The sequence below is a fragment of the Cervus elaphus genome, chromosome X (assembly GCF_910594005.1).
Source record: "Cervus elaphus chromosome X, mCerEla1.1, whole genome shotgun sequence".
Classification (NCBI taxonomy): domain Eukaryota; kingdom Metazoa; phylum Chordata; class Mammalia; order Artiodactyla; family Cervidae; genus Cervus; species Cervus elaphus.
The window spans coordinates 118,480,567-118,504,816 of record NC_057848.1 but is presented as its reverse complement, the minus strand read 5'-3'; the positions used below and the strand labels follow the sequence as shown (position 1 = coordinate 118,504,816).

The 24,250-nt window shown below is 37.7% G+C and overlaps 1 protein-coding gene across 1 annotated transcript in view; it reads left to right on the top strand.

Annotated features, from left to right (window-relative positions):
• The first annotated feature begins 11,130 nt into the window (after window positions 1-11,130).
• MAGED1 (MAGE family member D1) overlaps window positions 11,131-24,250 on the top strand; it is a 77,064-nt gene continuing 63,944 nt past the window's right edge. The window contains exon 1 of the mRNA XM_043895146.1: window positions 11,131-11,206. The gene's annotated coding sequence lies outside the window, so the exon portion shown is untranslated. The remainder of the gene's footprint in view (window positions 11,207-24,250) is intronic.

Below are 24,250 nucleotides of genomic sequence, written 5' to 3'. Positions count from 1 at the left end.
GTATAAAAATATAATTTGAGTTTTGTATATTGGTCTTGTACTTTACAAATTTATTAAACTCATTTATTAGTTTTCATAGGGTTTCTTTTGGATTTAATAGGGTTTCTTAGGATTTTCCCTAAATAAGATCATGTCTTCTGCAAATAGAGATAGTTTTACCTATTCTTTTCAATCAAGATTTGCTTTTTTAATCTTGTTGCCTAACTGCCCTCTCTAGAACCTCTAGCACAATGCTCTAGTACAGTGTTTAAAAAATGTGGACATGTCTATCATTGCCTTATTGTTTATCTTAGGGAGAAAGCACGCATTCTTTAATTATTAAGTATGATAATAACTGTGCATTTCTCACAGAAGACCTTTATATGATTGAGGAAGTTCTGCTCAATTTCTAGTTTGGCCTATTTAAAAAAAAAAATCTTGAAGGAGGATTGGATTTTGTCAAATGCTCTTTCTGTGTCTATTCAAATAAGTCATGGTTTTTGTCTTTTATCCTATTGATATGGTGACTTATTTTAATAGATTTTATGATTTTGTACCAATTTTACATTTATAGGATATATTCTAATTGGTCATAATATGATCCCTTATATATGCTGGTAGGTTTGGTTTGGTAGTAGTATATATTTTTTGAAGATTTTTGTGTAAAAACCTGTAGTTTTCTTTTCTTGTCATTCCTTTGTCTGCTTTTGTTAGTAGGAAAATATTGGCCTTGTAGAATTTGGGAAATATTTCTCTTTTTCTATTTTCTGTAACAGTTTGAAAAGAATTATTATTGATTCTAATTAATCACTTAAAAGTTTGGTAGAATTTGTCAGTGAATCTGAATGTGTACTTTTTCTTGTAGGAAGCTTTTTAAATTAAAAATTCAATCTCTATAGTTGTTATAGGTTTATTTTGATTCTCCACTTCTTGAATTAGTTTCGATAGTTTGATTCTTTCTAGGAATTTTCCATTTCATCTAAGTATTATAATTTATTGGCAACAGTTGCTCATAGCATTCTCATATACTTTCTTGTTTCTTTACTGTCAGTAGTAACACCCACTCTCTCATCCCTTACTTTAGTAATTTGAGTTTTCTGCCTTTATTCTCTTGGTCCTTCTAGCTAAAGAGTTATGAATTTTGTTGGTCTTTTCAGAGAATTGATTTTTTTTGTTCTCTTGATTTTCAATTTGTTGTTTTATGGCCTAGCATAATTGTCTAACCTGGAGAATGTTCTGTGTGTACTTGTCAAGAATATCTATTCTGTCTTTTTAAGTGGAGTGTTCTATAGATGTTTATTAAATTTATGTTCTTTATAGTGTTGTTCAAGTCTTCTAATTCCTTGTTGATCTTCTGCTTTATTGTTCTGAATATCCTGAAAGTAGAGTGTTGAATTCTCCATCAGTTCAGTTATTACTGTTGAATTCTCCATCAGTTCAGTTCAGTCACTCAGTCACATATGACTCTTTGTGATCCCATGGACTGCAGCATGCCAGGCTTCCCTGTCTTTCTCCATAACTCTCTTCAATTCTACAACTTTCTCCTTCTTTCATTTAATGCTCTGCTTTGGAGTGCATATATATTTACAAATTTAATATCTTACAGAAATACTCTTTTTTCATTTTAAATGTTTTTCTTTATGCATAGTAAACATTTTTGTTTTAAAGTCTATTTTTTCTAATATTATTGTAGCCACTCCAGCTTTTATACTTAATAGTGAAAAGCTGAATGCTTTCTCCCTAATTTCTGCAAAGAGGCTATTCTCACCACTTCTATTCAATATTGTATTGTAAGTCCTAAACAGTGCAATTATGCATGAAAAAGAAATAAAATTTACATCAATTGGAAAGGGGAATAAAAAGATTCCTTATTTTCAGAAAACATATTGTCTAGAAAAGTTGCCAGGAATCTACAAAACCAAAACCCCTAGAAGTATCAAGTGAGTTTAACAAAAACTCAGGATATAGGTCAGCACAAAATAGTGAAATTTTTAAAAATTGTACTAGCTCCAACATTTAAGCAAAATTGAAGAAACAATACAATTTATGATAACTCAGGAAGGAAAACAGTTAGGTGTGAATTTAACAACAACAACAAAATAAACCAAATCTGGATCTGAAAGTTGAAAACTATAGCACACTGATTAAAGGAAACTAAGAAGATATAAAGAAATGGAGATGATCTAGTGCTCATAGATTTGTAGAGTCCTATTAATAAGATAACAATTATCCCAAGTTAATCTATAGATTTAACATAACTTCAATCAAAATCACAACAGGATTATTGGTAGTTATAGAAAAGCTGATTCCATAATTTATAGGGAAAGTCAAAGCAATTAGAATCATCAAACCAATTTTGAAAATGAAAAATATATTTGGAGAAATCACACTACTTGAAATTAAGATTTACTTTATTTTTTTTCATTTATTTTTATTAGTTGGAGGTTAATTACTTTACAATATTGTAGTGGTTTTTGCCATACATTGACATGAATCAGCCATTAAGATTTACTTTAAAACTACAGTTATTAGGGGGACTTCCCAGGTGGCTCAGTGTTAAAGAATCTGCCCGCCAATGCAGAAGATGCAGGAAACTTGGGTTTGATCCCTTGGTCAGGAAGATCCCCTGGAGGAGGAAATGGCAATCCACTCCAGTATTCTTGCCTGGAAAATCCCATGGACAAAGGAGCCTGGCAGGCCACAGTCCATGGGGTTGAAAAGAGTTGGACACAACTAAGTGACTAAGCACACATGCATAGTTATCAGGACAGTATGATACTGGTGAAGGAGTAACACACAGATCAGTGAAAAAGAATAGAGCATTCAGAAATAGACCAATACAAATACAATGAATTGATTTTTAAAGCGAAGATGCAGATTCAATGGAGAAATAATTGTCCTTTTAACAAATGATATGCATACTAAAATCACTAAGAGATTCTACTACATATCTATTAGAATGGCTAACATAAAAGTAGTATAAACAATACCAAGTGCTGGCAAAGATGTAGAGCAATTATAACTCTCACACATTGCTGGTGGGAACACAAAATATTGTAATCACTTTGGAAAACATTTTGGCAGTTTCTTATAAACATCTATATATCATGACCATTTATAAGCAATCCTATTCCTAGGCATTTTTTTTTGAGAAATTAAAATTTATGTTCACCCAAAAGACTGATATGACTGTTATAGCTGCTTAATTCATCATCTTCAAAAGTGGAAACTACCCAAATATTTTTCAATTGGTGAATAGGTAAACAATTAGCAATACATCCATATGATGAAATGACCTTCATAAATAAAGACTAATGAATGGTTGATATATGCATCCACTTGGATGAATCTCAAAGGTGTTATCTGAAGTAAAAAAAAAAAAGCCTGTCTCAAAAGGTTACATATTCTATACTTCCATTTTGATGATATTTTAGAAAAGAATAAACTAGATTGAAAGAGAACATTAGGAGTGGGAAGGCTGTGTGACTTAGGGTATCATAGGAAATTTTGGGAGTTATGGGATTATTCTGTATCCTGACTGTGATTTGGTTACATGATCTATGCTGTACATACCATAAAAAGTAATTTACTATATGTAATTAAAAAAACCTTTTAATTTTGTTTTGGAGTATAGCTGAATAACAAACAATGGTGTGATGGTTTCAGCAGAACAATGAAGGGACTCAGCCTACTATATGTAATTTTTTAAAATGACAATTGTCTATGTACCAAGGTGAAATTAATGCCCATGAAATATAGTTAAGTGAAACAATCATGGTGCAAAATACATTGTATCACATGTGTTGTTTGGTAAAAACGTAAATATATATGTGTGTGTGTGTTTATTTGCATATGTATAACATATCTTTGGAAGAATAATTAAGAAATTCACTAGGTAGCTAAGGGCCAGGTATAAGATGGAGAGTTGGACTTCTCTGGTGGTTCAGTGGTAAAGAAACAGCCTATTGATACAGGGGACATGAGTTAGATTCCTGGTCTGGGAAGATGCCACATGCCACAGGGCAACAAAGCCCAATTGCCACAACCATGAGTCTGGAAGACTAGAACCCACAAGCCACAACTACTGAGCCCATGTGTTGCATCTACTGAAGCCCATGCTCCACAACAAGAGGAGCCACCACAATGAGAAGCCCACTGTGTACAACTAGAGAAAGCCCATGCACAGCAATGAAGACCTAGTGCAGTCAAATTTAAATAAATAAATAGATGGAGAGTTTTTTTTTATCACATATCATTTTGTCTCTTTTATGGCAATTTAAAATTATTCTTTATATCTTTATTAAAATATGTGATATATAGAAAATAGTGCATCTAATATAGTTCTCATTCTAAACAATAGAATGGGGAAGACTAGAGATCTCAAGAAACTTAGAGACAGCAAGGGAACATTTCATGCAAAGATGGCACAATAAAGGACCGAAACAGTATGGACCTAACAGAAGCAGAAGATATTAAGAAAAGGTGGCAAGAATACACAGAAGAACTATGCAAAAAAGATCTTAATGACCCAGATAACCACGATGGTGTGATCACTCACCTACAGCCAGACATCCTGGAGTGTGAAGTCAAGTGGGCCTTAGGAAGCATCACTACCAACAAAGCTAGTGGAGGTGATGGAATTCCGGATGAGCTATTTCAAATCCTCAAAGATGATGCTGTTAAAGTGTTGCACTCAATTTGACAGCAAATTTGGAAAACTCAGCAATGGCCACGGGATTGGAAAAGGTCAGTTTTCATTCCAATCCAAAAGAAAGGTAATGCCAAAAATGTTTCAAACTATCACACAATTGCACTCATTTCACACACTAACAAAGTAATGCTTAAAATTCTCCAAGCTAGGCTTCAACAGTACGTGAACTGAGAACTTCCAGATGTTCAAGCTGGATTTAGAAAAGGCAGAGTAACCGGAGATCAAATTGCCATGGCTGCCACGGCTCCCACATTCGTGGGAGCATTGAAAAAACAAGAGAATTCCAGAAAAACATCTACTTCTGCTTCATGGACTAGACTAAAGCCTTTGACTGTGTGGATCACAACAAACTGTGGAAAATTCTTTAAGAAATGGAACTACTAGACCACCTTAGCTGCCTCCTGAGAAATCTGTATATAGGTCAAGAAGCAACAGTTAGAACCGGACATGGAACAACAGACTGGTTCCAAATTGGGAAAGGAGTATGTCAAGGCTGTATATTGTCACTCTGCTTATTTAACTTTTATGCAGAGTACATCATGCGAAATGCCAGGCTTGATGAAGCACAAGCTGGAATCAAGATTGCCGGGAGAAATATCAATAACCTCAGATACACAGATGACACCACTCTTATGGCAGAGAGTGAAGAGGAACTAAAGAGCCTCTTGATGAAGGTGAAAGAGGAGAGTGAAAAAGTTGGCTTAAACAGACATTTCTCCAAAGAAGACATACAGATGGCTAACAAACACATGAAAAGGTGCTCAACATCACTCATTATTAGAGAAATGCAAATCAAAACCACAATGAGGTACCATTACACACCAGTCAGGATGGCTGCTATCCAAAAGTCTACAAGCAATAAATGCTGGAGAGGCTGTGGAGAAAAGGGAACCCTCTTACACTGTTGGTGGGAATGCAAACTAGTACAGCCACTATGGAAAACAGTGTGGAGATTCCTTAAAAAACTGGAAATAGAACTGCCATATGACCCAGCAATACCACTTCTGGGCATACACACTGAGGAAACCAGATCTGAAAGAGACACATGCACCCCAATGTTCATCGCAGCACTGTTTATAATAGCCAGGACATGGAAGCAACCTAGATGCCCATCAGCAGATGAATGGATAAGGAAGCTGTGGTACATATACACCATGGAATTTTACTCAGCCGTCAAAAAGAATTCATTTGAACCAGTCCTAATGAGATGGATGAAACTGGAGCCCCTTATACAGAGTGAAGTAAGCCAGAAAGATAAAGAACATTACAGCATACTAACACATATATATGGAACTTAGAAAGATGGTAACGATAACCCTATATGCGAAACAGAAAAAGAGACACAGAAATACAGAACAGACTTTTGAACTCTGTGGGAGAAGGTGAGGGTGGGATGTTTCAAAAGAACAGCATGTATACTATCTATGGTGAAACAGATCACCAGCCCAGGTGGGATGCATGAGACAAGTGCTCCGGCCTGGTGCACTGGGAAGACCCAGAGGAATCGGGTGGAGAGGGAGATGGGAGGGGGGATCGGGATGGAGAATAAGTGTAAATCTATGGCTGATTCATATCAATGTATGACAAAACCCACTGAAATGTTGTGAAGTAATTAGCCTCCAACTAATAAAAAAATTAAAAAAAAAAAAAAAACTCAACGTTCAAAAAGCTAAGATCATGGCATCTGTTCCCATCACTTCATGGTAAATAGATGGGGAAACAATGGAAACAGTAAGAGACTTTATTTTTGGGGGCTCCAAAATCACTGCAGATGGTGACTGCAGCCATGAAATTAAAAGACACTTGCTCCGTGGAAGAAAAGCTATGATAAATCTAGACAGAGTATTAAAAGGCAGAAACATTACTTTGCCCATAAAGGTCTGGATAGTTAAAGCTATGGTTTTTTCCAGTGGTCATGTATGGATGTGAGAGTTGGACCATAAAGAAGGCTGAGCGTCAAAGAATTGATGTTTTTGAGCTGTGGTATTGGTGAAGACAAAGAGTCTCTTGGACTGCAAGGAGATCAAACCAGTCCATCAATCCTAAATATTAATTGGAAGGACTGATGCTGAAGCTCCAAAACTTTGGCCACCTGATGCAAAGAGCTGACTCATTAGAAAAGACCCCGATACTGGGAAAGATTGAAGGCAGGAGAAGAAGGGGATGACAGAGGACAAAATGGTTGGGTGGCATCCCCCACTCAACAGACATGAGTTTGAGCAAGCTCTGGGAGACGGTAAAGGACAGGGAAGCCTGGCATGCTGCAGTCCATGGGGTCTCAAAGACTGAGCAACTGAATTAACTATTCCATTTTATTCCTCTACAAATTTAAATGTATGCATTTTTCCTTATTGTACTTTTTACTCTCACTGTGCTGTTATTTTAGTGGTAACTTCTGAATATTTCTTAATTGTTTAACTTAACAATGTCTGAACTTCAAAAATATATTAACTTCTCTACCAAGCAATTTTATTCTGATCTCTATCCCTTCCTGAGTTGTATATTTTTGTTTAGAATCTTTGAACCACCATTTTTTCAATCTACCACTCAGTACGATTATGTTTTTAATACACACCATGTTTTTTAAATTGACATACATGTTTATCATGTTATTTACTCTTAATTCCTTTTAGCTTTTTAGACTGTCCTTCTGGTATCATTTTCCATATCCTGAAGTGTGGTAGTTTTCTATCTTCTCTGTCCATCAGAAACACTTTAAGGAGCTTTAAAAATATACATAAATGCCTGACCTCACTCCTAAGCTTCAGATTAACACTAGCTGGGATGGGGATCAGGGATTGGCATTTAAAAAAGAAGAAAGATGAAAGCTCTCCTAGTTATTTTAGTGGGCATCCTGAGTTGAGAACTACTGCTTTATAAAGTTCATACTTACATTGTTTATTGCTTGCACTCCTCACTAAAATGTAAATTACAACAGTGAAAGGACTTTTCCCCACTCCTTTATTTATGCTTTTATCTCTACTGCCTGGAACAGTGGCAATCACATGAAAGTTGACCATCAAATGTTTGTTGAGTGAATGAAAGTACTAATAGTATACATGGCAGAAGCAGAGAAGGGGAGCAGTTGTCTGGTTCTGTTTAAGGAGTGAAACAAAGCAAGGTTTTGAGCTGACCTTTGAAAGATGAATATGAGTTAGCAGAGTGCGAAAGCACAGAGAACTGAGATCTTCGTGCACTTTCCAAATTATAAGCAGCTGCATGAGACTTGGATTTAGGGAGATGCTGTGTGATGAGAGATGGAGTGAGAGAGAGTCAGACTGTCAAGACTTCTTTTTTTTGTCAAGACTTTTGTATATCATGGTTAGCATTTGGGGGAGAAACATGGAAGGTCTGAGCTAAGTGATCCTGATAAATGAGAAGTGGATGAAGTCTATAAATGTTCAGTGAGTTCTTCTATAATGGCAACCTTCTTCCTCTTCACTATGTAATGTAACCCCGATAGTACATTTCTATCTCACTTTATTGTTGTTGAGTGTCTGTCTCTTTTGTGACCCCCATGAACTGTAGCCTTCCAGGCTCCTCTGTCCATGGGATTTCCCAGGAAAAAATATTGGAGAAGGTTGCCATTTCCTTCTTCAGGGGATCTTCCCAACCCAGGAATCAAACCCTCATCTCCTGCATTGGCAGGCAGGGTTCTTTACTACTGAGCCACCAGGGAAGCCCCACTATTCCACTTACTTGGTTTATTTCTATACAGTACTTGTCACCTTTTAGCATGTATTTTCTAAAATATTTTATTATTCATGACACAAGAATGAAACTTCTGTTAGAGCAGAAACTTTGCCCATTTTAGTCACAGTTCTGTCATCAGGGCCTGGTGCATATTAAGTAAATATTTTTTTGCATGAAATAATCAAAATTTTGATTGTGGAGGTCACCAAGGAAAATGCTCAGGTTTCACTGCCTCTGCATTTATAATAATCCATTGTTTTTTTTCTTTCCAACTCAATTCCAAACACAATTAATCTTAATATCATAAACCCCCTCGTTTTCTGTATTTGGTCACTGATCACCACAATAGTCTCTAAACCAACCTCTCTGCCTCAAGGTTGCACTTGTTGCTGTTCAGCCACTCAGTCATGTCCTACTCTTTGCAACCCATGTACTGCAGCATGCCAGGCTTCCTTGTCCTTCACTATCAGAGTTTACTCAAATTCAGGTCCATTGAGTCAGTGATGCCATCCAACCATCTCTTTCTCTGTCATCCCCATCTCCTCATGCCTTCAATTTTTCCCAGCACCAGGGTCTTTTCCAGTGAGTCGGCTCTTCGCATCACGTGGCTGAATTATTGGAGCTTCAGCCTCAACATCAGTCCTTCCAATGAATATTTGGGGTTGTCCCTTAGGATTGACTGGTTTGATCTCTTTGCTGTCCAAGGGACTCTTAAAAGTCTTCTCCAGCACCAAAGCTTGAAAGTATCAATTCTTCAGTGCTCAACCTTCTTTATGGTTCAACTCTCCCATCCATATATGACTACTGGAAAAACCAGACAGATGTTTTTGTCAGCAAAGTGATGTCTTTGCTTTTAACATGCTGTCTAGGTAAGTTATAGCTTTTCTTCCAAGGAGCAACTGTCTTAATTTCATGGCTGCAGTCACCATCTGCAGTGATTCTGGAGCGCAAGAAAATAAAGTCTGTCAGTGTTTCCATTTTTCTCCCCATCTATTTGCCATGAAGTTATGGGACCAGATGCCATGATCTTAGCTTTTTGAATGTAAAGTTTTAAGCCAGCTTTTTCACACTCCTCTTTCACCTTCATCAAGAGGCTTTTTAGTTCCTCTTCACTTTCTGCCATTAGGGTGGTGTGATCTGCCTATCTGAGGTTATTGATATCTCTCCAGGCAATGGTGATTCGAGCTTGAGCTAATCCAGCCTTGCATTTCCCATGATGTACTCTTCATATAAATTAAATAAACAGGGTGACAATATACAGCCTTGATGTACTCCTTTCCCAATTTTCAACAAGGTTGCACTGGTACAACTCATTTTCTATATTTTGATTTGAAACATTACTACATTTTTTCTTGCTTAAAATTGTCTTTGATTTTCTGTTTTCCTCATAATTAAGCTCAAACTCCATAAAATGGCATGCAAGGTTCTTCCTTGTCTGGTCTCTTACATTCAGCCTTCATCTCTCATCACTGCTTCTTTCACACTGTACTTCAAATCTACTATCTTTCTTCCTTTCCATTCATCCATTCCATCATTTATTCAACATTAAACAAGCCTTCATTGAGCACCCTCTAGGATATAAGGAGTATTTTAGATTTTAATTATTCACCAGTTGATGGAGTAGCCATAGTTTCAACACTGTCTTCTCTTCACCTATTATTATTGTCACATTATAGTGCTACTAGTTGTTTATGTGTTCATTTCCCTCACTGGTTGGAGGGTCTTGAAATCCAGGATTATATCTTAATCTTCTTCATATGGATAATATCAGGAACAGAACCTTACACCGAGTGGTTGTTCAAAATCTGTTGGTTGAGTGACAAAACATGAGTCAAATGCTGAAATGAACTATACAAATACTAGCAAAAGTAAAGACCTTGTGCTAGCCCTTGTCATTGCCCTGACCACATTTTGGTCATTTATTCACTCCACAAGCATCTATAATCACCTATTTTATGCTAGACTCTTATGTGTTTAAATGTTACCTTAGCCCCTACGCTGTGGGCTTCTAGTGCCATGTCTCTGGGTCTAGCATGGTATTTGGTACACTAGCGAACTGGCTGAAAATAACCACAAAAGAGAAGAACTGGGGTACAGATTTTGGCCCTAGAGTTTTCTGGAGGTAGTAGCAATAGGTAACTCAATATTGAACTTTTAACCAAAGTAAGGCTTATTCTTATTATTGAAACTTTTTGTCAATTATCATCGTCTTCGTTTGGGTGGGGGGTATACAAGTACACAAGAATGCTTTCTAAATGAGCTCACTTTCATTTGCAAATTTGAGTATGGAATGTTACTCTCTGGATACCATTCCAAGACAGAAATGATTCTGATTTAAGACTTTTTAAAGATCTTGAAATTTTTATACCAGTAATTAAAATGAACTTATTTTTTAATTCCAGAAAGCAGTTAATCAGTATGATAAATATGTTACTGTAGACATCTGAAAGTTAAGGAAGTAACAGTACTTGAAAGTCTGAATCAGCAAGGCGAGGTGACAAATAGGATACATAGAGTTTGGCAGAGATGCTGCAGTTCCTGGGATGACTAGGGCTAGTAGGATTTGTAAAAAGTTACTGATCCTTCTTCCAGACATTCTACGTCACTATCCAGGTGCGCATCTGGTGAGAGAGCCATTGAGATACAATATTTCAAAAGCTTGCTAGAGAGGCACAGGAAGTTGTCTGGAGTGAAGGCGGAGGTGGGGGCGGGGAGTGGGGGGCGGGGGTGAGGGTGTGGCGTCCTGGGTAAAAGCTTCCGCCAAACAAAAGAAATTGGCACTTCCGGCCACGCCTTCATCTTGTCGCGGCGTTCTTCACCAAGGTGAGTGAAAGGAAAGGGACTGATAATTTCCACAAGTGAGTCCCCAAACACTTCAGGAACGCTTTCCTCTTTGTTTCTCCTCGAGGTGGAAAGAATTCATCTCCAGGGTGCATTGAAGGATGTTTCTGACGCTTGTGGTTCTGATCTCTAGCTCCACTCTCTCACTCCTCGGGAGATGGCTGGCCGATATCCCCTCCTCCTTCTGACTCTCATGGTCCTTTTATCCCTGATTATTCTTCACTTCACCTCTTTATCTCGAATCCTCTTCCCGGTCTTTCTGAATTTGGATCATTCCCTGTACCATCGATTTCTTTCCTACCTCTTACTCCCACCTTCCACCCCGCCCTCCTCTTAGCTTCAGAACTTTTGTTACCCTCTTCCCCGACTCTGGCTTCCCTGGTGGCTTAGACGGTAAAGCGTCTACCTGCAATGCGGGAGACCTAGGTTCGATCCCTAAGTCGGGAAGATCCCCTGGAGAAGGAAATGGCAACCCACTCCTGTACTCTTGCCTGGAATATGCCATGGACGGAGGAACCTGGTAGGCTACAGTCCATGGGGTCGCAAAGAGTTGGAAACGACTGAGAGACTTCTCTTTCTTTCTTTCCCCCAGTCTGAGCCTACATTCTTCCCTTTTTCCCCTTTCGACCCCAGTATTTTACTCCCCCTAAAGACTTATGATTCTCTTTGGCCCTACTTCTGCAGAGGACAGTGAATTATTTGTTAATACTTTATAAAATCAGGTGTGACTTCAATTTCAAGGGCAAGGCTGTTTTTGTTGTTTTTAAAAATAAGCAAAGGAGCAGAAGTTTTTTAGAGCTCTCAGAGACGTAGGAACTTGTGCAGATTATGTACTTGTATTTATTTATTACCCTAAATGAAATCACATATCAGATATTGCACTGGTTTCAGCCCATGACATAAAAAAAATTTGGTATACAACTGAATCTCCAAATTTTGAATGACAAACATAGTGATTTTTGCTTATAACTTGGTGTCAGCTTTAGAGGGTGGAAACTTTCCCATCTCCTTTAGAATTTCTCACAGGGCAGAAATGGTTGACAGATATGACATCCAATCACAAATTTATTAATTCATATGAATTGGATTTATTATGTAAATCTTTACCTGGTGTTCAGTAGCAACATTGAAGAGCAAGTTGACAGATTTTTCAGACAAAGTTTTTTTTAGGAGTTATACATGTATTGTCTATTTAATGTAGCAACATTGAAGAACAAGTTGACATTTTTCAGACAAAGATTTTTTTTTGGAGCTATGCATGTATTACCTATTTGGTGAAATATGAATTTTGTCTTTTTCATTTGTTGCAATGTGAAATTATGTTTTTGCACCATTTATCATGTGTAATCTGTCTTGCAAGACCATTAATTATCACAATTTATTATTTCAATTCCAAGAGAGAGATAATTAAATTTATAATGAGGGTGAGGGGGTATTTCAGGTTATAAAGAGGAATTTAACTAGCAGTCTCCTTGAACAAGCAACTTATTCCCTCTTCTGTAATGTGTTAGACTTGCCAAAATAGGGGATGATTAAGTATAGTTGAGAGACAATGAGTGAGTATATAATAAATATATAATAGGTTGTGATAGAGAGGGTTGTACTGTGTTAAATAGGAAAGGCAGGAAGGCCTCCCTGGTATTGTGACATTTGAGCAGAAATCTAAAGGAAAAGAGGGCACAGACTATACAGATATGAGTGGGAAGCTGGGATATATTTATGCCAGTGGCTTTGCATTTGTTGGTCACTTTGCTTCCAACATTCCCTCTTCTCTCCTCTGCCTGTGGTCACTAGCCTGCATAGCATTAATGCACCACTCTGCCTACTGGAATGATCTAATCTGTCCATGTAAGTTCCCCATATTGTCTTTTTCCTGGCTAGCTTCTTGTTACCATTTAGGTGAATTGTCAGTTACCAGCCCCTCTGGGAAGACACATCTGCCTCTATCCTCACCTCTTCCTCAATGTGTTTATTTGTGGTGCATTCTATGCTATCCTACAGCATATTTGCTTTCCTCTTTCACTGCTCTTTTCACTGCCTGTTCATAATGTTGTCCATAAATGTTTGGTGTGGTAAATTGAAATGAATTTAGTGCCTGTCTTTTATATACCTTTTTAATGTAGTTGGCTCCCTAGTTAATGTTCAGAACCACTGTTTAAAGTCAGTATCATCATTGTCATTTGCCTGATGACAAAACCCAGACTCAGGTGGGTAGTAACTTGCTAAATGGTAGTGGAGTTAAGGAGTTCAAGTCTGTCAGATACTCAGTCCTGGCCTGATCATCTCTTTCTCTCTCTCTGTCTCTGCTTATTAATGAGAAGTAGAAAATGCACAATATTTTATTAGACATAGTCTGGATATAAAAATTTGATTTTGTAAGCTTTCTTTCACAAGTCTGATTATATCAGATACTTGATTTACTTCCTAGTTATAAATGTTAAGAGCTGAAAAGTGTGATGACATTTTACCTGATTTTTTTCCCATTTTCAAACTTTCTTTTTTTCCTTTTTAATTTTTATTGGGGTATGAATTCATAAGGGTACAGCTGAAAGCATTGTCACCACTATGTAACCTACCACATGATCCAGCAATTCCACTCATGGCATATATCTGGAAAAAGTGAAAACACTAATTTGAAAAGATGTGTGCACTCCAATGTTCTTAGCAGCACTATTTACAATGGCCAGGATATGGAAACTACCCAAGTGTCCATCAGCAGATGAATGGATAAAGATATGGTGTATATGTACAATGGAATATTGCTGGTTAGTCGCTAAGTCATGTCCGACTCTTTTGCTACCCCCTGTACTGTAGCTCGCCAGGCTCCTCAGTCTGTGGAATTTCCCAGCAAGAATACTGGAGTAGGTTGCCATTTCCTTCTCAAGCGGATCTTCCTGACCCAGGGATCCAACTCGCATCTCCTACATTGGCAGGCAGATTCTTTACCACTGAGCCAGCAGGGAAGCCTCGCAATTACTCAGCCATAAAAAAGAATGAAATTCTGCCATTTGTAGCAGTGTTGTATGGACCTAGAGAATATTATGCTTAGTGAAACAGAAATACAAATACTTTATGGTATCACTTATATTTGGAATCTAAAAAATAATACAAATGAATATATATAGCAAAACAGGAACAGACTTGGGTGATATAGAAAACAAACTAGTGGTTACCAGCAGAGAGAGGGGCAAATAGCAGTATGGGATTAAGAGATACAAACTACTATGTATAAAATAGATAAGCAATAAGGATATATTGTATAGCACATGGATTTATAGCCATTATCTTATAATAATTTTTAATGGAATATAATCTGTAAAAACACTGAGTCACCATGCTATACACCTGAAACTAATATAATATTGTAAATCAACTGTAAATTCATGTTGGGCTTCCCTGGTGGCTCATTGTTAAAGAATCTGCCTGCCAGTGCAGGAAATGCAGATTCGATGCTTGGTCCTGGAAGATCCCCTGGAGAAGGGAATGGCACCTCGCTTCAGTATTCTTGCCTGGAAAATCCTATGGATGGATAGAGGAGATTGCAAAAGAGTGGGACATGACTTAATGACTAAACAACAGCATACTTCATTAAAAAAAATTATCAGTATCTGAAATCCCTTGAATATATTTCCCTACCAGTTACAATCTAAATCCCAAATTAACCACATCTTGGCTTCTATCACTGTATAATAATTTTCCCGTTTTGGGACTTTATAAAAATATAGTATAGTATGTTTTGGGGTGTGTTTGACTTTGGCTTAAGATTTTGTTTTTGATACTGATCCAAGTTATCGAGTGTAGTAGTAATTCCTTCATTCTTATAGCTCTGTATTCCATTGTGTGAATATGCCACAACTGATAGGCATTTTGGTTGTTTACATCTTTGGTCTGCAAATAGTACTATAAACATTCTAGAACATGTCTTTTGGTGATATGTATACAGATTTCTGTTGAACATATACCTAAGAGTAGAGTTGATGAGTTCATAGGTTATGGATAAAATTAGCTTTAGTAAGTGTTGCCAACCAGTTTTCCAAAGCAGTTGTACTAAAGAAACTCCTAATAGAAAATTTTAAGAGTTCCAGTGTTCTAGAATATTACCAACACTTACTGTGTTGTCTTTTTAAGGAAAAAATATGTAACCATTCTAGTGGCTATTAATGGTATCTTGTGGTTTTAGTTTGCATATCTCTGCTGATAAATGTGCATCTTTTCCTGTTTGTTGGCCTGGATATCTTTTTTTCAAGGTGCCTGTTCAAGTCTTTTGACCACTTTTTCTCCTGGACTATCCTTTTGTTCTGTAGAAGATCTTTCTTTAGTAAGGATGTGAATACTTTGTTAGATCTGTTTATTGCAAATTTCAATTGCTTGCACTTTCAAACTCTTAATGGTGTCTTTTGATGAACTGAATACAGCCACATTTTGGAGATATTGCAGGTTTGCTTCTACCATTGCAGTAAAGTGAATATCACAATGAAACAAGTCATACAAATTTTTTGGTTTCAAGTGCATTTAAAAGTTAATTTTGCACTATGCTGTAGTCAAGTAAGTGTGCAATGCATGCGTGCTCAGTCGTTAAGTCTTGTCCAACTCTTTGCGACCCCATGGAATGTAATCTGCCAGATTTCAGGCAAAGCTACTGGAGTGGGTTGCTGTTTCTTCCTCCAGGGGATCTTCCCAACCCAAACCTGTGTCTCCTGCATTGGCCACCTGGGAAACTCCCAAGTGTGCAGTAGCACTGTCTAAAAAACAAAGAATGTAACTTAATTAAAAATTACTTTATTTCTATTTTTTTCATTTATTTTTATTAGTCGGAGGCTAATCACTTTACAGTACCGCAGTGGGTCTTGTCATACACTGACATGAATCAGCCATGGATTTACATGTATTCCCCATCCCGATCCCCCCTCCCACCTCCCTCTCTACCCAATCCCTCTGGGTCTTCCCAGTGCACCAGTGTTAGCCATCATCACACAGGGTTGCCACAGACCTTTTATTTGTAAAAAATGCAGTATTTGTGAAGTGCAGTAAAACAAGATATGCTTGTATCTCAATTTTAATATTGTTGTGTTCATAATTTTTCCTCTATATGGGTAGTGCTTGTTTGTCCTGGTTAAGAAATCTTTGCCTTTCTCAAAGTCATGGAGATATTTTTCTATGTGATGTTATTGTTTAATCTCATTTATATTTCCAATTCATTTGATACTGATTTTATTGTATGTTGCCAGCATGAGATATGGATAAAGGCCCATTGTTTTGTTGTTGTTTTGAAACAGACATCCAGCAATTCAATACCATTTATTGGAAAGATCATCCTTTCCCTCTAGTGTCATCATCTTTTTCATAAATCAGATGATTAGGTTATATATGTGGGTTTGTTTCTGGATTCTTTTCATCTTGGTTTTTCTATTCTTATATGAGTACCACTGTCATAATTAATGTAACTTTATAATGTACCTTATATATGGTCAGTTAGTCCTACAATTTTGCTCTTTTTTCTTTAATAATGCTTTGGTTATTCTTGGCCTTTTGAATTCCCATATACATTTAAAAAATTAATTAATGTATTATTTTAATTGGAGGCTAATTACTCTGCAATATTGTAGTGGTTTTTGCCATACATTGACATGAATCAGCCACAGGTGTACATGTGTCCTTCATCCCGAGCCCCCTCCCACCTCCCTCCCCATCAGAGCCCTCTGGGTTGTCCCAGTGCATTGTCTTTGAGTGCCCTGCTTCATGCATCAAACTTGGACTGGTGATCTGTTTCACATATGGTAATATACATGTTTCAATGCTATTCTCTAAAATCATCCCACTCTCACCTTCTCCCACCGAGTCCAAAAGTCTGTTCTTTATATCTGTGTCTCTTTGCTGTCTCACATATAGGGTCATTGTTGCCATCTTTCTAAATTCCATATATATGTATTAATATACTATATTAGTGTTTTTCTTTCTGACTTACTTCATTCTGTATAATAGGCTCCAGTTTCATCCACCTCATTAGAACTGATTCAAATGCATTCTTTTTAATAACTGAGTAATATCCCATTGTGTATATGTACCACAGCTTTCTTATCCATTCGTCTGCCGATGGACTTCTAGGTTGCTTCCATGTCCTAGCTATAGTAAACAGTGCTGTCATGAACAGTGGGGTACACATGTCTCCTTCAGTTCTGGTTTCCTTGGTGTGTATGCCCAGCAGTGGGATTGCTAGGTCAAATGGCAGTTTTATTTCCAGTTTTTAAAGGAATCTCCACACTGTTTTCCATAATGGCTGTACTAGTTTGCATTCCCACCAGCAGTGTAAGAGGGTTCCCTTTTCTCCACACCCTCTCCAGCGTTGTTTGTAGACTTTTTCATAGCAGCCATTCTGACTGGCATGAGATGGTACCTCAATGTGGTTTTGATTTGCATTTCCCTGATAATTAGTGATGTTGAGCATCTTTTTTTTTCCATTTATTTTTATTAGTTGGAGGCTAATTACTTTACAATATTGTAGTGGTTTTTGTCGTACATTGACATGAATCAGCCATGGATTTTAAATGTGTTCCCCATCCCGATCCCCCCTCCCACCTCCCTCTCTACCGGATCCCTCTGGGTCTTCCCAGTGCACCAGGCCCGAGCACTTGTCTCATGCATCCCACCTGGGCTGGTGATCTGTTTCACCCTTGATAATATACATGTTTTGATGCTGTTCTCTCGAAACATCCCACCCTCGCCTTCTCCCACAGAGTCCAAAAGTCTGTTCTGTACATCTGTGTCTCTTTTTCTGTTTTGCATATAGGGTTATCGTTACCATCTTTCTAAATTCCATATACATGTGTTAGTATACTGTAATGGTCTTTATCTTTCTGGCTTACTTCACTCTGTATAATGGGTTCCAGTTTCATCCATCTCATTAGAACTGGTTCAAATGAATTCTTTTTAATGGCTGAGTAATATTCCATGGTGTATATGTACCACAGCTTCCTTATCCATTCATCTGCTGATGGGCATCTAGGTTTCTTCCACGTCCTGGCTATTATAAACAGTGCTGCAATGAACATTGGGGTGCACGTGTCTCTTTCAGATCTGGTTTCCTCAGTGTGTATGCCCAGAAGTTTTATAGTTTAGGTCTTACATTGAGACCTTTAATCCATTTTGAGTTTATTTTTGTGTATGGTGTTAGAAAGTGTTCTAGTTTCATTCTTTTACAGGTGGTTGACCAGTTTTCCCAGCACCACTTGTTAAAGAGATTGTCTTTTCTCCATTGTGTATTTTTGCCTCCTTTGTCAAAGATAAGGTGCCCATAGGTTCGTGGATTCGTGTCTGGCCTTTCTATTTTGTTCCATTGATCTATAATTCTGTCTTTGTGCCAGTACCATACTGTGTTGATGACTGTAGCTTTGTAGTATAGTCTGAATTCAGGCGGGTTGATTCCTCCAGTTCCATTCTTCTTTCTCAAGATTGCTTTGGCTATTCAAGGTTTTTTGTATTTCCATACAAATTGTGAAATTATTTGTTCTACTTCTGTGAGAAATACCATTGGTAGCTTGATAGGGATTGCACTGAATCTATAGATTGCTATGGGTATTATACTCATTTTCACCCATATACATTTTTTTAGAGGGCTTCCCACGTGGCACTAGTGGTAAAGAACCCGCCTGCCAATGCAGAAGACTTAAGAGATGTGGGTTTGATCCATCAGGAACATCCACTGGAGGAGGGCATGGCAACCCACTTCAGTATTCATGCCTGGAGAATCCCATGGACAGGGGAGACTGGAGGGCTGTGGTCTCTAGGGTCACCAAGAGTTGGACACACCAGAAGTGACTTAGCATGCACACATTTTAGAATCAGCTTGTCAGTTTTCACAAAAATCCTTCTTGAGATTTTGATTCAGATACCACTTTAATAGATCAATTTGATACTTTCCCCATAAATATCTCAGTGTTCATCTCCTAATATTAGGAGCATTTTGTAAATAATTTAATTGCCATTATCTTTCTAAGAAAACTTAACAGTAATTCCCTAATATCATATACCTACCTACTGCATTTTCAGATTTTTTTCAAACAAGTCTTTTATTTAAAACTGTTATCCAACCTAATGTGTTTTTATATTTCTTAAGATTTTATTGTTATTTTCTATATTTTATTAAACTTGTTATATATCTAGTACTTTTCAAGTCATTACTTCTGTTGCTCAAACTGTCCAGTTTGGAAGTAACTATATGAAACTCCTTCACATTGGTTTCTGTTTTTTTCCTTTTATTCCTGAAATTTTCAAATAGTTTTAAAGAAGAAAGTAGTAAACACACACACACACACATAACCATGCATAAATCCTTTCCCAAGCTTCAACAATTAATACCATTTAATCAATTTCGTTTGATTTTTTCCTCCTCACCCACTCTTCTCACTGGGACATTTGAGAAAATGGCACTCAGCCATTGTGTCATTGCACAGATAAATAACTCATAATGGATCCCTAAGTCATAGGTGTGTTAAATAAGGAACCACTCGGCCATTATGAACATTTCCCTGGTGGCTCAGACGGTAAAGCATCTGCCTACAATGCATGAGACCTGGGTTTGATCCCTGGGTTGAGAAGATCCCCTGGAGAAGGAAATGGTAACCCACTCCAGCATTCTTGCCTTGAAAATCCCGCGGATGAAGGAGCCTAGTAGCCTACAATCCACGGGGTTGCAAAGAGTCGGACACGACTGAGCAACTTCACTTCAGGCCATTATACTTAATAAGATTAACAGTAATTCTTTATATCATCTAATACTCAGTTCATATTCAGATTTCCATGAGTGTTGGAAAAATGTCTATTTACAGTAGCTTTGTTAAATCTATATCCAAAGAAAGACCATTTATTGCTACTGGCTGTTTTTCTCTTGAGCCTCTTTTCCTGTAAATCCTCTAAAGCCCCCACCCCCATGCCCTGCCAATTTTAAAGACTGTTGATTTATTGGAGAAACTAAGTCATTTGTCTGATTGACAAATGGATTTAGATGATTGCTTCTTTGACATGGTTTTTATTGTATTCTCCTTCCTATATTTCCTCTTCACTGGAATTTAGAGCTACAGGCTTGATTAGCTTTGGTTTAATTACTTTTTAAAGGTAAGAATCATCTCAGGCAGTGTAATGCACTTTTTATTGCATTACCTCATGGGTGGTTTTATCTTTTTAACTGATGCTGGGGTTTATTTGTGTTTTCAGGTGATCTCAGCCTGATCCCTCCATTGTAGCGTTTCCTCCGAACCTTTCTCCTGTTGATTTTCACAGCCATTGGAGATAACTGTCTAAATTCAATATTTCAATAGTGACTGTAAAGTAGTGGTAGAATTCTACCAGTTATTCTGTATTTATTAGCTGGGATTATTTTATAAAGGAGACCTTTTCCTTGCCAGCTACGTTTTTTGTTCTAATTTATGTTTTGAAACTCAGGATTTATGAACAGAAAAAGACTCACAGACATGGAAAACAAACTGGCATTTACCAAATGGGATAGTAGGATTAGGGGAGGGAGAGATAAATTAGAAGTTTGGAGTTAAAATATACACTATTATTTATAAAACAGATAAACAGCAAGACCCTATTTTATAGTACCGGGAACTGTGCTCAATATCTCATAATAACCTATAATAGAAAAGAATGTGAAAAACTATGTATACATACACATATGTGTGTATAACTGAGTCACTTTACCATACACTTGAAACTAACATGACATTATAAATTAACTGTATTTAAAACAGAAAGGGTAAATGCTTTCCCCCCCCATATATCAGTTTTCAGAATTGATTTCCTAGAGACCTTTATTGTTTAATATCATTAAGAATTCATGGATTTTTATGTATTTAATGTGTATCCATGGTGATTAAAATTTTTCACTGAGGTATAGTTTGTTTACAATGCTTTCTTAGTTTCAGGTCTACAGCAAAGTGATTCAGTTACAGACATATATATATTCTGATTATTTTCCATTAGAGGTTATTATAAGATATTGAATATAGTATCCTATGCTATACAGTAAATCCTTGTTACTTATCTATTTTATATGTATAGTAGTGTGTATCTATTAAACCCATCAGTTCAGTTTGGTTCAGTCACTCATTCATGTATGACACTTTGTGACGCCATGGACTGCAGCACGCCAGGCTTCCTGGTACATCACCAACTCCCGGAGCCTGCTGCAACTCATGTCTATCGAATTAGTGATGCCATCCAAACATCTCATCCTCTGTCATCCCCTTCTTCTCCTGCCTTCAGTCTTTCCCAGCATCAGGGTCTTTTCCAGTGAGTCAGTTCTTCCCATCAGGTGAATAAAGTATTGGAGCTTAAGCTTCAGCATCAGTCCTTCCAATGAATATTCTGGACTGATTTCCTTTAGGATTCACTGGTTTGATCTCCTTGCAGTCCAAGGGACTCTCAAGAGTCTTCTCCAACACCACAGTTCAAAAGCATCAATTTTTGGCACTCAGCCTTCTTTATGGTCCAGCTCTCACATCCATACGTGACTACTGGAAAAACCATAGTTTTGACTAGACGGACCTTTCTTGGCAAGGAAATGTCTCTGCTTTTTAATATGCTGTCTAGGTTGGTCATAGCTTTTCTTCCAAGGAGCAAGCGTCTTTTAATTTCACAGCTTCAGTCATGGTCTGCAGTGATTTTGGAGACCAAGAAAATAAAGTCTGGCACTGTTTCCATTGTTTCCCCATCTATTTGCCATGAAGTGATGGGACCGGATGCCATGATCTTAGTTTTCTGAATGTTGAGTTTTAAGCCAAGTTTTTCACTCTCCTCTTTCACTTTAATCAAGAGAGTCCTCAGTTCTTCTTTGCTTTCTGCCATAAGGGTGGTGTCATCTGCATATCTGAGGTAATTGATATTTCTCCCGGCAATCTTGATTCCAGCTTGTGCATCATCCAGCCCGGCATATTGCATGATGTACTCTGCATATAAACTAAATAAGCAGAGTGAAATATACAGCCTTGATTTACTTCCTTTCCCAGTTTGGAACCAGTCTGTTGTTCCATGTCCAGTTCTAACTGTTGCTTCTTGACCTGCATACAGATCTGTGAGGAGGCAAGTCAGGTGGTCTGATATTCCCATCTCTTTGGGAATTTTCCAGAGTTTGTTGTGATCCACCCAGTCAAAGGCTTTGGCGTAGTCAATAAAGCAGAAGTAGATGTTTTTCTGGAACTCTCTTGCTTTTTCGATGATCCTACAGATGTTGGCAATTTGATCTCTGGTTCCTCTGCCTTTTCTAAATCCAGCTTGAACATCTGGAATTTCGCAGTTCACATATTGTTGAAGCCTAGCTTGGAGAATTTTGAACTTTGCTTTGCTAGCATGTAAGATGAGTGTAGTTGTGCGGAAGTTTAAACATTCTTTGGCATTGCCTTTCTTTGGGATTGGAATGAAAACTGACCTTTTTCAGTCCTGTGGCCACTGTTGAGTTTTCCAAATTTGTTGGTATTTTGAATGCAGCACTTTAACAGGATCTTTCTTTAGGACTTGAAATAACTCAACTGGAATTCCATCACCTCCACTAGCTTTGTTCATAGTGATACTTCCTAAGGCCTACTTGACTTCACACTCGAGGATGTCTGGCTCTAGGTGAGTGATCACACCATCGTGGTTATCAGGGTCATGAATATCTTTTATGCATAGTTCTTCTGTGTATTCTGACCACCTCTTCTTAATATCTTCTGCTTCTGTTAGCTCCATACCATTTCTGTCCTTAATTGTGCCCATCTTTGCATGAAATTTTCCCTTGGTATCTCTAATTTTCTTGAAGTGATCTCTAGTCTTTCACATTCTATTGCTTTGCTCTATTTCTTTGCATTGATCACTTAGGAAGACTTTCTTATCTCTTCTTGCTATTCTTTGTAACTCTGTATTCAGATGGGTATAACTTTCCTTTTCTCCTTTGCCTTTCTCTTCTCTTCTTTTCTCAGCTATTTGTAAGGCCTCCTCAGACAACCATTTTGCCTTTTTGCATTTCTTTTTCTTGGGGATGGTCTTGATCACTGCCTCCTGTACAATGTCATGAACCTCTATCCATGGTTCTTCAGGCACTCTGTCTATGAGATCTAATCCCTTGAATCTATTTGTCATTTCCACTGTATAATTGTAATGGATTTGATGTAGGTCATACCTGAATGGTCTAGTGGTTTTCCCTACTTTTTTCAATTTAAGTCTGAATTTTCCAATAAGGAGTTCATGATCTAAGCCACATTCAGTGCCAGGTCTTGTTTTTGCTGACTGTATACATCTTCTCCATCTTCAGTTGCAAATAATATAATCAGTCTGATTTCATTATTGACCATCTGGTGATGTCCATGTGTAGAGTTGAGTCTTGTGTTGTTGGGTGTGGGTGTTTGCTATGACCACTGCGTCCATTGGCAAAACTCTGTTAGCCTTTCAGTTCAGTTCAGTCACTCAGTTGTGTCTGACTCTCTGCAACCCCGTGGACTGCAGCACACCAGGCCTCCCTGTCCATCACCAACTCCCAGAGCTTACTCAAACTCATGACCATCAAGTTGGTGATGCCATCCAACCATCTCATCCTCTGTCATCCCCTTCTCCTGTCCCCTTCAATCTTTCCCAGCATCAGGATCTTTTCTAATGAGTCAGTTCTTCACATCAGGTGGCCAAAATATTGTAGCTTCAGCATCAGTCCTTCCAATGAATACTTAGCACTGATTTCCTTTAGGATGGACTGGTTGGATCTCCTTGCAGTCCAAGGGACTCTCAAGAGTCTTCTCTAACACCCCAGCTCAAAAGCATCAATTCTTCGGTGCTCAGCTTTCTTTATAGTCCAACTCTCACATGACTACTGGAAAAACCATGGCTTTGACTAGACAGACCTTTGTTGGCAAAGTAATGTCTCTGCTTTTTAATATGTTGTCTAGGTTGGTCATAGCTTTTCTTCCAAGCAGCGAGTGTCTTAATTTCAGTGCTGTAGTCTGCAGTGTAGTTTGCATCTGCAGTGATTTTTGAGTCCCCCAAAATAAAGTGTCTCACTGT